General features: G+C 37.4%; 1 protein-coding gene across 1 annotated transcript in view; it reads right to left on the bottom strand.

Moving 5' to 3' along the window:
- The window catches only part of CIITA (class II major histocompatibility complex transactivator), a 28,683-nt gene extending 27,647 nt beyond the window's left edge, over window positions 1-1,036 (bottom strand). Inside the window, exons 1-2 of the mRNA XM_085303217.1 lie at window positions 837-1,036; window positions 575-665 (exon numbers count right to left, since the gene is read on the bottom strand). The gene's annotated coding sequence lies outside the window, so the exon portion shown is untranslated. The remainder of the gene's footprint in view (window positions 1-574; window positions 666-836) is intronic.
- Between the last annotated feature and the right edge of the window lie 14,136 nt (window positions 1,037-15,172).

Raw genomic sequence — 15,172 nt, forward strand, 5'->3', positions numbered from 1 at the left:
TCAGAGTTGTAAAAGCCTTTGAGAGCAGAATCCATATTCTTGTATCCAGTATCACCTCTTGTGTCACAACTGTGCCATGGTCTCCCATCCTACAAGTATGATGGAATACAGTGGCACTGTAGACACTTTGTCTATAAGTTTTTAGCAGAAAACTACATCTGCATTCAGCGACTTTCTCTGAGACAGAACCTCAGCCCTTCTGAAAGAGAAAATAAAATTCTAGAATTTCTTGCCAGAGCTAGAAAAGAACCTGGAAATAAGACAACTTCTTCCAATGCTCCTCAGTTTCACTTTCCATAAAGTCAACACTCGGGTAAAAACCAATTTATATTCCTCACAAAACCCAAAATGAACTACAGCAAGCTTTCTACTAAGCAACRTGGCTAAACACAAGACAAAAACAATAAAATTCTCCAAAACTTTACCAACTTAAGAGTAGACTCATCTTACCAATATTTCAAGCAATACCAAGGTGGATACTGACATGCCATACTTATTAATATCCAGAAAAGGTAAGATAAGATGGATTTATCATGACAAAGGCACTGCATTGAAAAATTAAGGAAAAACTGACCTGGAAAAAATGGATCGTTCCTRTTCTTTCCCTCTGGATTCTGTAGCAGGAGATCATCAGAGCTGCTACCATTGCTTAGTGGTTATAGAAACTAGTAACACAAAGGAGAAAACAATCCAGGGCAGCTGCAGCAGAAAAACTAAAGAATCAGGGGAATTCCAGAGAGGAAAATCAAGAGGAAGCTCACTCCTAACAATCCCTGTACAAGCACCCTTACATTTTTCAGCAATTTGTCACTAATTTATTGTGGTACTTTACTTACTGTGTTCACTGTGGGACTGATCAGTTAACTCAGCTGGAAACTGAAATTGGATGAGCGTAGGTGTAACAGTCCTTGGCGCTCCCCAAAATTCCTTTTCTTCTTTCCTGTGAATTTCAGCTCAAATCTGTCCCAAAATCATATGTTTAAGCAGTGCATCAGTAAGAATAAAGCAAGCAGCACACAAGCACTCTTACCTTGCAACTCTGTTTGCTCTAACAGAAGTGAAAGTATTTTTTCACATGTTCAGGAACCCTACCAATCCAAAATTAGTTCAGTATCTTATGCAAGTATGTTTTGTCATTACCCCCAAATGACAAGCACTGGGTCTGATAAAAGAGGAACTTGTAAAGCTTATCTGACTTATACCTGGTGTTTAGTGTTTGCATGTACCAACAATTTAACATATCGTATTTGTTCATTTAATGCACTTCTACTGAAATACAGCTTTTCCTTTATCCTGCTAGTTCCTATCTGGCATAAGAAAGAGATATATTTCAATATCAGTTATATCATTAAGTGTTCCTACCATGAYGTCTAGCTGCTTCAGCGGCTTTGCAACCCTGTTGGTATCATTAGATAGACCTAYACAAATTAGAAACTAATCATGAAAGGGAACATACTGTCAAACGAGCAAATACTTTTTGTGGTATAATTCCATTAGCTTATAGCCTATATTATAGCTTATAGCAAAAGCTCCACCCCTGCTTGAAGGGGGAGGGAAGAAAGTAGGATATGCCAAACTCTGTAGCACTCAGGACCTGCTGCTTCAGGAAGGCAAGTTTTTGGTAAGCTGGCTGGTGATAACTGGCTTCTGTACAAGGCTGTGGCTCCCATTAAGATCCTGTAAGCGAAGCAGCTCTGACCTGCATAGCACCTTTCCCTTTACAGAGGGTAGCTACTTCCACCCAGTTCCATGGGAAACATGCTCACCATATTTCCTTCCTAGGAGCTGCTGACCAGTTCCCAATATTTAGAGAGATACGAGGTCCAGCCTGAGGTGCAGAGYGCTAGCCATCTCTCTTCTGGCTCTCCAGCCAGGCAGGCAGTTGTGTTCTTGGGCTTCCTCCTGTTGTGACCATCACGAGGCACTTGATACAACAGGAACTTTTGGCTGTTTCTAGTTTCAGAACACTTCCTGTCAGTTCTAACTCTAGTCCATTCTGAGTTTTTCCTTTTAAGTGGTCAGATAAGCTGCAGAGACCCTGGAATAAATCAGGGCCTCTGCTTGGTATCTAGAGGATCAGCCACTCTTAGACAGGTCAAAATTTTCCAGGGTCCCACAGCATCACTGTTTTACACATCTCCACTATGCACATTAGAAGAAAAGGAATATCTCTATATAACAGTAGTCAGCGCAGAAACTAATGAAAGGTTTTCAAGGACAAATACTCTGCCTATTTGGACAGGAGACAATAATAAAATCATTGTAAGGGAAACTCCTACAAAAGCTAAGGGGGTTGTTGTTAACACCATTAGAATGTGGAGCACAACCCCGTAAGTTTACCATCCTTGAACACAGATTTTTTTATTAGCTTCTGAACCTGTATTTCCATGATATGCTCTCCATATTTCAAGAATGGAAGTCTAGGCAATAAAAGAGTAGGGTTGTTTACTGTAGTCTGAAACTATAGCAGATAGTGTCTGTCCACTTTTGGCAAAACACTCACAGCTGGAAACAGCAGAAAGGAATTGCTGTAGCTAATCAGATTAATGGTTCATCTAGTGAACTAGTCTACAGAGATGGTCTGAGAGACAGAGTTAAAAAAAAGAGTGGGAACCAGGAGGCTGGGAGACAGCTGAGAACATTCTAAGCTCCTCAAGTGACCATCAGCTTCTGTGCTTCAATTTTTGCTAATTCAAAATGAAGATATGCCACCCTATTTCAGAAAGAGGAAACAGAATTATTGATTAGTACTGGAAGCTCTGTGAAACTGATGCCATTAGTGCACTCTTGGCACTTGCCAGGTGGGAAAAGCTAGGACATTTTTGCCAAGAGATTTTACGTATCTGTATCGTGATAAAAAATAGCAGCAAAACTATGAAGTAGACAGGGAGAAATCTGCTGATAGTAACCTGCAACTCTCCTGTATCTCTTTGCAAGGCTTCTTCAGAGTGCAACAACCATGAGATGCAAAGCTGAAATTCAACAAATTTGACAACTAGAGTTAGAAAATGACTTGTTTTAAAGGAAGTTGAAGCCTCTAATATAATTTTGAGTCATTTCCTGATGAATTAATGTCTCCCAAACCACTTTTTCAAGCATATGTTTTTACTATAAAATCTAGGGAATAGCAAAAATAGTCAAATGTGTGATGGAGGAAAACTAATGGCTCTTTGGATGCACTTCAACTTCTTTCCGTTATATCTCAAATAAATGCAAGCTTTGTGGCAGAGTCACGTCACATGACAGGATCAAGATCTTTGAATGGAGATTTTAGATGCTACCACTACAAAAATGACAAGGAGGGAAAATTTTTTCAAGCACTTCAGGGGTTTAATTAAAAATAGAAACCAAACTATGTATATCCCCAGCATAAATAATACTAGTATACCTACTTTTAAAATATGAATTCTTGGCATTACATTTTAATTTGTGCAATAACTCTAAAATCTTCTGGCTGAGTATTTCTTTTCTCTCATGAATTATCCTTAAGATTTTTTCCCAGCATTTCCTCTTCTACTTCCAGCAATGCCTTGTCAAGTGAGGCTGAATACTGCCTTTTTTTTTTTTTTTTTTTTTTAATGAGAAGAAAAAAAGTCTACTCCCCATACATTTTAGCCCAAGATCCTTCCATATGTCTTACAGGACTAATAAAGTATTCTGTTAAGTATTCTTTCATTTTTGTTTAACAGTTTCTTATAGTAGCTTAGTTTTGTAAAAGTAATTCTGAATGCTGTAATTTAAGATGGGGTTCTGCAGCCTTACATGGGAGGGATGAGATAGGAGGTCCCAGAGCTATCCTTTTCCTAGTCATATACAATATAAATTCTTTGGTGTGTCAGACTTAAAAGTCAAGTGAGTGTATCGCCTCAGAATCATCAGGTGTTTGCATTTGCTCTTGTGCTGCCCACTAAGAATCTCAAAACTCTTGAATTYAGCCTTTTAAGTCATTAAATACTTCCCATCCTTAAATTTGCAGCAATCTCTCAAACCCTGCAGCATTTGCACTTATAGACACCTGGAACTTACAGTAGARAACATTCCTCCTACCTGTGTTTGCAAAAGAGAGATTTCCTGACATGAGTTGCCAGGATGTGCTATGAACAAATGCTGCTCAGACTATCAATGGTTGGTATGTCAGAGAAGAACAACTGACTGGTCTCCTTAATCTACATTGCATTTCTGGTTCTTCAGAAGGCTGCAAACAATAAACCTTACTATGGCCTGGCTAGGAAAATGGATATCCAATAGCTACTCTGTATAGGTGGATTTGGGTTTAGTTGCAGTTACACTACATTCTGCACTCTTCTCCACTTGCTCTCCACTGATGCACTTTGCTCTGTGCTGTGATACTATCTCAGAATGCCATAAACAAAAGTAAATGTTTAACAATGCAAAAAAGAGAAAGAAAGCAGATTTACCAGAAATGTACTTGCTTCCTGTTGGCTCATTATCTGTGATGTTTTGAGGCTTACTGCCATATAGTTTTAAACAGAGGGGAATAAAAGCATTCAAGTATAGATCCCATTTTTCCACAAATGTCAGAGATATCTTCCTTGCAAGGTCCTCTCTGTCTTTTTAATGGAGCAAGGTTTGATAGTACTCCTTGGATATCACATCTTCTTTCAGCATGAGGTTAAGCAATGTATGATCATCAGAATCTGTAGCACTTGAGAGCATATTCCTTAGTCTAGGCAGGATCTCCTTAAAAAGATTCATACCTGCAGCTGAAGATGTTTGAAGGAGGTCTGAGCAAAATCTGAACTGCTTCAATAAAAAAAAAAAATCCACTCAGCATCAAAAAGATGAAGTGAAAAAAAAAGTTAAGAGGCTTAAAAAAAAAAAAAAAAAAATCCACTCAGCATCAAAAAGATGAAGTGAAAAAAAAAGTTAAGAGGCTTTGTCCTGCAATAGCAGAGGTATTTCCTCATTTGATTAAGACTTTAAATAATGTTTCCAACAACAAATAACTTCTTGATGAAATAACACAACAGCACAATCCTTCCAACCTTCTGTAAAAAGCAGTTTTCCAATCAGCAAAGTCACCTGAAAAAATAATTCAAAAAACATTCGCCCCATTGAAGAAAGAATGTTATAACTAGATCTTGGTCTTCCAGTAGAGATAGACTGTGGGCCCATCAGTGGGCCCAACAAGGTCATTGCTCAATGAAAACAATACTAAAAGCTTCRGCACAAAACAGTATTACACATCCTCTGTAAGAGACAGGTTTAAAACTTTTAGACACACASGTAGGGTTAGAGATTAGGCTGTGAGTAAATTCTGCTTTCATGAAGTCAAATGGATTAGAACAAGGGTGAAAACTCTGGGATAAAAGTGACCCCCAATCCAGCCTGAGCTTCTGCCATATTTGAGTTACTAGAAAGAAAAAAAAATAGGAAAAAAGTTAGGCATGACTGCCAGCTACTCTTACTCAGAGTTAACATATTTATATTCCAAAGGGCAGATATTTTAAGTTAAATTAATTAAAAAGAAGAGTTTAAGGCTCCAGTTCAAAAGAGTAGCAAATCTTCCACACCATCAAAGACTCTTTTCTGTATCCAAATCTACTACACCTTGAGCCCTCAGTTCAGCTTAACAATAATAATAAATCTTTTTTAATACTACCTTCTTGACTCATTTCTTAGTCTTATTTTGTAGAGCTCGTTTTGTATGCAATGTCTGACTAGGATATTTCAAAGACTTCTAACTGCAATCAATAAAGTCTTACCTTTATCTTAAGAAGATTTTCTAACAGATACTGTAGTAAAGAATTGCTGCTGCCTTCAGCCCAGATTACTTTAACAAGAAAAAAACCCACAAGTTTTCAATAAGAGCAGAGGACAAGGAACACAGTAAATGATCTTGATCAGATATCATCTAAGTAGAGGAYGTATTTTTTTTGTATTAAGACTGCAAAATGACCGACAAGTCTTGAATATCATGATAGAAGAATGCAGAATAAATCTGCGAAGCCTACATCAAAGGAAAAAGTATAATTAGTCGCTAAAATGCTTTAATGCGTTTAACGTAAGCAACTCTGAGCCAAATATGAACATCCATCCTGTAGTAAGTAAAAATATGATAGTATATTTCTTGATGGATTACCTAAACTCTACTAACATGGTGCTCATTTATAGCAGCTGCATCTACTGACAACARTTTTTACAGGTGCAAAGTAAACTATCAATTTGTTATGAAATATACYACAATTGAAACTAATTTTCTCATTTATATAACATTTTGTAGAGTAATGTATGTTTTACATTTCTGGTTATTTGATCATGAAAATGCCTTTTATCATGCCCAAATATACAAGAATCAATGCCTAAAAATAAACCATTAGATGCTATCCGATGCTTCTCAGCACTGGCTTATTTTTCCTTATATTGATTTAAAAGTTCACAATTATTTACCTTTATGAAGTTTTGCWGTGATTTGTGTGTAGGCGTTGTTTACATTTGGGGAGGACATAGTTTAAAGTACTTTAGTGTTTGGTAATAGAAGTGACAATTATAAAGATGGTAGTGATAACAGCAGTAAATAAACAATTACCAACTATTTACAATTGCRTTTACACTATAGTTTTTTCTACTTTGTTTTTAGCTCTGATCCTTATAGTAGAACCCATATTATTAAAATAAATACTGAGGCAAAGTTCCTAAGCCATGTGGAGGCTTACAAATGAAATCTTTTTAAATAGTCTGCTATATGGCTGCCTAAACAAGCCTGTAGGCTGAATATAGGATAATATTCCAAATTTCATCTAAATATTTTTCCGTGGATTTGTTACTGGGTTTTACTACCTTGAATATTGCCATGACTTCTGTTCAGCATAGGAAGCACTTGTAAATGGAACAATAATTCCACTCAGTTAGAAACCTGGTAAATCTTCATAAATGTTTTGAGGAACCAGTTTCAAATTTTGAGTAAGATCCAAAATACCTAAAGGTAAAGGAACCACCTCTTTCATTCATTTTTCTTGTTTTTCTCAGAATTTGTCTTTTTAATATAATTTCATTTGAAGTTACTGTCTACATTGAATCAAAACAGAAGAGAACTTTTTCTTACAGTATGAGTAGAAGTAACACTGCTCCTGTCATATTACATGGAAAAGATCATTTCCCCTACTTTTATCAACATCAGACTGCACTGAATAAGATGCCTCCACTTATACATTACCACCTTTTGGAGCAGATTACATGCTACGGGCAGCTAGCAGTTTGTCTTGCAGAGAAATGGGAACTGTTTGCTATCACAGAAAATCTGAATGGGTTACCCACAGCTTACGAAAGAGAGCCTCAATCTCAGTTTCTCCTGCAATGCATGTGTTCTTGAATGGGAACACTTTTTTTTTTTTTTTTTTTTTAAAGTGTTATCCTCATTATTTGGCCATGGGAAGTTTTCAGAAACCTTTCTCAGCATCAGCAGTCACATTCAGCAGTCACATTCAGGCCTCCCACAGGCAGTAGTCCTCGTGAATAAGAAGTTTCCTTCTTGATGGGAGGCAAAGAGAGAGTTCAAGTCACACAAGCAGCTGTCTATTAGAAGAAACTAAATTTAAACTGTAATCCTCAAACACTCTCTGTAACTCATTGATCATCTGTGTCTTAGTTCTGCAGAAGCTGGACACAGTAAGTGTGTTGGAATGTGAGGGGAGAGAATAATATGGGGAAGGCAGATTTGTCTTTGTGGGCAAAGAACTCCTCACTATGGGAGAGTTCCCTCCTTAAATAGACAAGCAAGTGAGTACATAGCTTAGGATACTTCAACATGATTGCTACTTAAGCATGAGAAAAGCAGATTTTCTGTCTCACACCTTAAGCAGTTTCCACTTGAAAATCTAACACTAAGAGGAGATTGTAGGCTTTTCAATCTAAATACAATATTGTTTGTTCTGTTATTCTAGATTTGAAACACAAGTGGATCAATAGTGGGATTGCTTTTGCATAGGTGTGAGGAATAATGACTTCAAGTTCATTCCTATTATACTCATCCCACATATTTTCAGGATTCCTGAGGAGTTCTCCAAACGCAAGACCATCATCTGGGATGAAGCACAGTTTCAKACAGCTGTCTCCAACTTCTGCTGAAATACAGGCAAAAACACCAAGCAAATAATGTGCTAGAAATACTCTACCTTTGACTTTATAATTTATTAGCCTGTGGCTATGGGCAAAATGAGGGGAAGGGGGCTACAGTGGCATTAAGCTTTGAAAACTCGATTCAACTTCTAGCACTGCTGCAGTCCTAATGCACAATATTGAGAAAATGGTTAAATTTGCCTTCTATTCCTGCTTTTGTTTCTGCATTTGTAAGATCAAAATAACACTTATTATCTTGATGCTAGACACAATCTACTAAAGCTCATGAGATACCCAGATACCAGATAATGAAGACAGTTGCCTGGCCTAGATTGGTACAGTTTCATCTGCTGTTCTTAAGAATGCCTCTGCTCTTAAGAATGCAATGAATTGCTAGGATTTTACTAAATTCATTTGTTTCAAAGCTAGCTGTACACACTGGGCAGCATCATCTTTACTTAGAAGTGATACTTCCCCTCAATATAGAGAAATCAAAAGCACAAGTTCTCCTTTTTAACTTTCTTCTTTAAAATGTTTCATAGCATAAACAATGTGTGTGAAAAACAGAACTAAATCAGACTGTACATTTTTGTTATTTGTTGCTTTTGTTTAGCTGTTTTCACATCTACAGCGAAGCACTAGATTTCTCTTCCTTTGGACTTTGAAAGAAGACTACCATGAGGATCACTAATAGGAGGCACAGGTGCCTTGTAACTTCACTTATATCTACATAAGTTTGTGTGACAGTCAAAGAGAATCCTTAAAACAGGAAGGAAAGTTGTGCAGTTCAAAACACACATTCATATGTGAAGCAAAGGAGTGAAATGCTGATGCTGATCTATTACACAGGCTTGAGTCATTAGAATTGGAAGATAGGGAAATTTGTTAAATGAACTTTTCAGACTGACATATTGCAGGTTGAACAATTTTTCAGTGCTATTCAACCTGAATAAAACAAATCCCAAACAAAAATTCTGGTATTGAAGCGTATTTGTAGCCAAAGTAGTCAAAGATGCTAGCTGACTGGAAAAGACGACCTTGAAGACAGAGCCAACAGCTTAGACAAAGCCAATTTTCAAAGCAGCACAGTTCATTTGATACAATATCTATTGAAATCAATAGGGACTTTGCAGCCATTTCTGTAAGTGTTGGAAAACATTGCATGCAATGAATGTCTAATTAAGGCTTTATCAGCATTTCCCCTAACTTTGTTACATTTCTCAAAGCTTGCATAGAGGAATTTATCTTTGGTAAATCTTAGAATGAAGACATCAGTTAGCAATATTGCGTTGTCCAACACGCACGCATCCACAAGATCTAAGTAATTCTGCCAAAGGTTACATCTCTAAATTTCAAATCTTTTGTATGTCTACTATGAAAATGGACTTCCAGTAGGAAAGTAAAGATATAATATTATGGAAGYTGTCCTAAACATAGAAGTCCTGCCTTTTAGATTGCAGAGATTGTTTTTTCCTCCAAGCTTATTTTTAGAACTGCCTGATCACACCTTTACCCTGCTTCCTCACCTCAGTACATCCGCTGATAGGTTAAAGTCAGTTCTTCCAACATTCTTCCACACATACACTAGTATCACCTACCACATTGCTTCCCAATCACTAAGATGAGCCTCAGCTGTGAAGCATGAGCACTGCAGGTGAGATATGGCAAGACAATAGACTACAACATGGCTGGTCATATTGCCTGCTTCCCAAGAATGTAATTTTCTTAAGTGAGCTTAGGAGCTCAAGTGGTTGGGAATTTCCAATCTACCAGCTGCAAAGAAAGAATAGGGCCTCAAATATTCCTGATCATTCAGAATCTCACAAAACTTTATGCAAATACTCTCAGACAACTGATGGAGCAAGCAGTCTGAACAAAAGAACTGTTTAGGCAACTGCATTGCAAAATCCTGAGTATTCATTTTCTAAAGGCACTACTGCAAAAATGACCTTGTTCTCTAGTTTTATTAGACTGCTGCCAGTCTGCCATAAAAATTCAATGGAATTTCAGTTGTACCTTTATTTATGTCTCCTGTAAAATCTGAGACTTAAGACTCACAGCTCTCATTTTTTTTTAGCTTAATAACAAATTTCCCAGACCAGCTTGCACAGTCTAGATTCTTTATCAAGCCATGAGAACAGTTACCACAAAGCTCTCTTTGTGGAGAATGAGGCAGATAAACAAAGACATGAAGCTGTTTTCAACACAGCAAGGTATAGAGTATTTTCTARACTATTTCAGCATTGAGAGGAACACATTTACATGATGAAATCCAACATTTTCCTCCTCTCCTGAATCCTGGTGATTCATGCCTTTCACCAGCACTGGAATGATTATGCTACAGGACATGCTGGACTTTGCCAGTGAAAAGGAAGTGGTAACAACTGAAGATTAASTTAATTGCTGGTGTTCAAAACATGAGCATTGTTCATTTATAAGCATGCTGTTCTTTTATTATATTATTACACACACCTAGCCCTCTGTGATCAAACATCAAGAGATAATTGGACTGGGAACAGAAACTATCTGGGAGGTGCTTAGAGTTGCTTGCAGAGGTCTCTAAAATTTCTGATGGATTCATCCATGCCATTAGAGAAGTGACTGGGGAAGTGGAACGTCCTAAAGGGATCTTCAGTCTTAGATCACTGACAGCCTGCTCACCTGCAGAGCACTGACAATTTGTATAGGAAAGGAATATGATATCAGGGAATGTTCCCTTCTAGTCTTTCTTGCTCATTAATTTTCATCCCTTCTGCATGCAACAAGGAAAAACAGCTGATCTCTAGGATACACATACCCTGTCATAGTGCTAAGACCACTTAAGTAGACTTGTTGAAAAAGAGCTTATGGCTTATGGAACAGATGCAAAGGTCATTTTAGGCCCTCTTCTACTTTTTTGAGAAAGTTATTGTAGTTACATGACATGACATACTCTACTTCATGAAAAATTTCATCTGGCTAGCTGCTCTTTAATTGCAGTTTACCAGTGCAGAGTATTTCCTCTTTAGCTAGTATCTTTCCGAGTCATTTCATTTATTTTAAAAGTTGCCTGACATTTGCCCCCAGGGCACATGACCCCACCTCTTTGACAAGCACGGTAGGAACAAAAGAATTTTTTCAACCAGTCCTGCCTACATACCCTTGCTCTGCAAAGGTCAGCATAGTTTTCTATACTTTCATTGCAGATGTTAGAAAAAATTGGTTACATGCAGAGAAAATTCCTGAGATGAAAAGGCCTCATTCTGTGGGAAGTGTTACAGATCTATCCTATTTTCCACTTTAGCTTCATCTTGATGAGTTTCATTACAGTCACAATAACTTGAAGGTCCCAGTGATAGAGGTTGTACTCATAGTCTTCAGTAGACTTTCAACAAAAGTTTCAATAGGAACAGCAAGGCCATGATGGCTAACAAGGAAGGAACTGTGAAGCTTCCCAAGATGTGGAAGTCATYACCGTGTATGCACAGACATATTCCACACTTATCTTAGGAACAAAAGATTATCATCTGTCACCTGCAGGGAAAATGCACCTTAAAGACAAGCTGTTCCTTTAGGAAGCCATGGATGGAGTATGAAGTATTTTAACCAGCAACTGAATGCAGCACCATTCTCTCTGCAGGTCTATGTTGAGTATGAAGACCTGCAGCAACGTACAACTGCTCCTTGGCCTCCAGGACTATCTGAGGGAAGACACTAAGAGAAAGTCTTATACTTCCTCTCAGTTCCCCCAGAGTCTGAGTGTGTCATGTAAACATGTAGATCTCATTGCCAATAGCTTGAGACAGGCAGTGCATAATGACAGCCATCTTGTTAACAGAAGAATAAACTTGTCATTTATCTGAGGGTAATTTTAAAAAAATTAAGAAACATTAAAAAAAGCTGAGAAACTTAATACACTGTCACCATTTGGACTTCATATGATCAGTCTAGTATACTAGAACATATGACAAAAACTGTAATTTCCCCTAGACTGAAATAAAATAGAGCAAGAATGGGAAACAGAATACTAATGCAAGCCCAAGTCAACAAGGAAAAGAACATGTGCAAAACCACAGCTCTGTGTCAAGTTTCAAAATGATGGAGGTAATAAAACTGGGCAAAACCACTACACTGACAGTTGTAGAAATCAAGTATTTTAGGGGCTTCCCTGCAGCATTTCTGGCTTTTATCAACTCAAATACACACTAGACACAAAAGATTCTAAAATCCACACATCTGGTACAGTGGCTCTATCCTTAGTCACTTCAATAAAACCAGAACTTACCACTACTTTCATCCAAATTCTCTGCTGTTTTTCTTGTAACTGCAACCAGAAAATGTCATGATCATGGACACAGTTACAAAGCCTTCTTTTTAGGGGCTTCAAATCCATGCTTCCACAGCCCTGTAGTGCCATCTCTGGGATGGGATGCAGTGGCGAAGGGCTATTTTTCAAACCCTTCTGTGAAAGCTCTTCTACCCTGCATAGAAGAATGCAAGTCAGATAGTTAGTGCATCCTCTGAGAAAAATACAGGTTTGAGGTCTAGCCCTTCTTCCAAGATTTATTTCAATATTTTCATTTGGGGATTATTAATAGATTTTTCATTAAGCAATCTGTGGATCATGCCAAGYATAGCAGAAAAATACTCCAACCACTATTTGGGGAGTCAGGCAGAACAGCCTTCAGGGACTGACTGTGGGGGCCTCCAGCACTGCTTGAAGCTTCCTCTTCTTCTAAGATGGGAGGTTGACATAGGAAATTGTTGTCTCTTCTTGAATGTGGAGTCCTTTGTAAATGGGGGCCATAGAGAGAGAGATGAACATTGCTTTTTGTTCTGTTATTTCATAAAAAGAGCTTGGTCCCCTACTTTCAGGAGGGTTTCAGGGCTGTATACTGCAGATAGAAGAAATTGTCTCCAGGCAGCAGCTCATGCATCTTGAAAACAACATGCAGATAGTGTGCTGGTTCTCAGTCCAAGGCATTTAATCTTCCTGTGGCTCATACAGGGGGCTAAATCCTGAGCATCTCTGTCTCTTTGTATGATTCAGTGTCTAGAGAAACAGTAYGGATTTTGCGATTTTTAATTCATCAGATGCCTTTTCAAATTCTTTGTGGCTGAGTACAAGGAATTTTAGGGAGTTGAAGCTACTCAGTGGACCAGAAAAAAAAAATTATTAATAAATTAAAGAAAGATGCTATTAAACAGAAAAGCTCTAGGAGCAGGTACCACAGTGTCCTTCACAGAAATCTGCATGTTAAAAGAACTGTAGATGCAGTTTTCTCCCTTCTTGCATCACCAATTTAGGAACCCTCTTTCTTCTCTTTTCTGTGTTTTATCTATATTCTGTGTTTTTTTCTGAAAAATGTATTGCCTCCCCAAGAAGATAACAATTTAGAATAAACTAAGTTAGACCAACAAATGCAAGCAAATATTAAAAAAAGCCACTTCATCTTTTGTTGCAGAGGCTGTAGTTGATATTGCTAATGAAAGCAGTGGCTGGTGAGCTGTCCAGCAAACATCTCCAGGCTTTGAACAGAATTACATAGTCTTGCTGTACTAAATGCAAGAAAAAAAGATAAGCCAACAAATTTGCTTACAATTTTTATAAATAATTGCATCTTTAATTTGCACAGATGAAGTGGTAGAAGCAATTGTACATAATTGTTTTTTCACTAACCTCTTGTTGTATTCAGTTCCTCAACTTTTTAATTATCTTCAGTATTTTTTTAAAGTAGCTTTAGGTTACTTGCAGATTTTTTCCTAGTAAGCCTACAAAGGACTGGCTTGAGTCAGGAAAGGTGTTCAATACTTAGGTCTATGTGTACAAGCCTTTTAAATTTATGTAGTGAAGGAGGTAAGGGATCAGGAGGATGCCTGCTGGTGAAAGCAGACAAATGTCATGCTGGGGAAATGGATCCCATTTCTGCTCACCACAGAGGCTCTATGAAGTCACTTAAATCAAACTTTTGAAAGGTGTCCAAACAGTTCGAGTTCCTTATTTTTAGAGTTCCCAAACTGAGAAATATGAGATGATTTGCAGAAGTAACAAGTGCAGAGAACTGCAGCTGAAAATGACTGAAGCTTTGAACATATCAGGAGATGCATACAGCTAAATATACCGAAAAAGACTGCACCCCAAAAGTTTCAAGTCGTTCACCCCAAGCTGGAAGACAGTTGACATTTTTGCCTTGCTCTATCTTTCAGTTGTTTCTAGTGACCACAGAACAATTGCATCAGAAAAAATACTGAAATAAATTCCTTAGTAACTGCCAAGTATTTTGGCTCCCTGCTGACTGCACYAGAGATTCCTACAGCACAAGTTAAGGCCTAAGGCCATACAGTGAATACAGAGAATAAAATAAGCTATTTAATAATGGCCCATTTGTCTTCTGAATGAAATTATGTACTTTTTCTTGAATTTTTCACTCACCAGAACCAATACAGACACAAAACCAGTTACGAAGCAATAATGATTTCTTCACACTCTTCTCTTAATATACTTTAAAATTATTTTTCATCTTTCCAGATATAATTTATTGAAGGATCAATACCACCTTCATTTTTTTAAAATCTCCATTTATATTTAGGGCCCACATCTCTTCAGCTTTGACTGAAGATGATATGCATCTGAATTCAGATGCCTATTTCTGATTGATCAGGTACTGATGGCAGAACTTGAACTCTACTTTGAGAATGCATTGCTATATATCACCCAACTGAAAGAAATTATTTTGATCTATGTCAAGCAAACATTGCATCTTCTGTTCTGTTAATACAGAAGTGCTGATTACAACAGTTCAGGTATATGCAGCTAACAAACTCCATACAAATAGTCTTTGGGCCAAAGCAGGAAATCACCTTTCACAAATTAATTAGATGGCAATAGAAAATAGAAAAAAAAAAAAGATGTTTATTTAGTTCTTGCTTTAATTTGGCCAATCTCCTTAAAATGTAAATATTTTCTTGGAGCACCATCAAAATCCATAATCTAGTAAGAGTTAGATAGTAGTTATTCTAGGATTAGCAATATTTTCTAACATTTAAAAGAACAGAATATTTAACTCTAAATTTCCCAGGAACACATAAATCAGTGCAACTGAGTTGTTCAAAA

This window comes from Rhea americana, unplaced genomic scaffold (genome assembly GCF_003343005.1).
Source record: "Rhea americana isolate MKP2758 unplaced genomic scaffold, rheAme1 scaffold_10, whole genome shotgun sequence".
NCBI classification, from domain to species: domain Eukaryota; kingdom Metazoa; phylum Chordata; class Aves; order Rheiformes; family Rheidae; genus Rhea; species Rhea americana.